We start from the raw sequence: 965 nt of genomic DNA, 5'->3' as shown, positions 1-965 counted from the left end.
AGGGATGTAGCGCAGCTTGGTAGCGCGTTTGTTTTGGGTACAAAATGTCACGGGTTCAAATCCTGTCATCCCTACCTATTACTTCTCCTTTGAGCAGTAAGGAGGGAGCCATTTTAGTTTTAGATTGATTAAAATTAAGCATACATAATCTATCATTTTCTCATATTATATATGATATATGATAGTATAGGTGTGCACGATGTATTGGGGTTATAAAATAAAAGAATCCTCTTTTTTACAGTCTTATTTATTATGATAAGAAAGCGCTCTTAGTTCAGTTCGGTAGAACGTGGGTCTCCAAAACCCAATGTCGTAGGTTCAAATCCTACAGAGCGTGATTCCGCTCTTGTTAAGTCGAAAATTACACCGAACTGAAAAAAAAAAAAAAAAAAAAAAAAATTGAACAGCAATTCGAATTTGACCTCCTTGAATTAAATTAATTAAATTAAAATTAAAGGGGTCAGTCAAAAAAAGAGATGTTAATTAATCAAAGGTCCAACTGATCACCACGTATGTATTGTAAATATGCGGTTACGAATAATCCAGCCAAAGTAATAGGAATTAGACCTAAGACGATTCCAAATAGAAAAACTTCAATCATTTCAATTTATTTGAAAGGAGAAAAAGAAAGGTAATATCTATCCCTAAATATTAATCTCTATTGCCCATGAATATCAATAACTAATAATTGATAATTAACACGGTAAGGAACTATAGAATATATGGAATAGGACAGAAAACTTTGTTTTTATTAATTGTTCGTTCATTCAATTAATTTTCAAATAAGTCGTATCTTACTCAGACCAATAAATAGAGCTGAGGTTATAGTTAAAGCCGCTAGTAAAAAACCGAAATAACTAGTTAGAGTAGGCATGAAGGAGCTAAATGAAATATGTTCTTTTTATACATATGTTTATAAAGCACTTACCTAAGTTTCAATTTTTAAAAGAGACGGGGATAAGCAA

At 31.5% G+C, this 965-nt stretch overlaps 2 non-coding genes across 2 annotated transcripts; both read left to right on the top strand.

Moving 5' to 3' along the window:
- On the top strand, window positions 1–74 carry TRNAP-UGG (transfer RNA proline (anticodon UGG)). Its single transcript has one exon. It is a non-coding gene; the product is annotated as a tRNA-Pro (tRNA).
- A 189-nt stretch (window positions 75–263) lies between these two features.
- On the top strand, window positions 264–337 carry TRNAW-CCA (transfer RNA tryptophan (anticodon CCA)). The gene has a single exon. It is a non-coding gene; the product is annotated as a tRNA-Trp (tRNA).
- The last annotated feature ends 628 nt before the right edge of the window (window positions 338–965 follow it).

This window comes from Durio zibethinus, unplaced genomic scaffold, assembly GCF_047325235.1.
Source record: "Durio zibethinus cultivar Kanyao isolate XHJ-2024 unplaced genomic scaffold, ASM4732523v1 HiC_scaffold_312, whole genome shotgun sequence".
NCBI classification, from domain to species: domain Eukaryota; kingdom Viridiplantae; phylum Streptophyta; class Magnoliopsida; order Malvales; family Malvaceae; genus Durio; species Durio zibethinus.
Note: the sequence above shows the minus strand (reverse complement) of the source record. Positions and strands in the feature narration are given on the sequence as shown.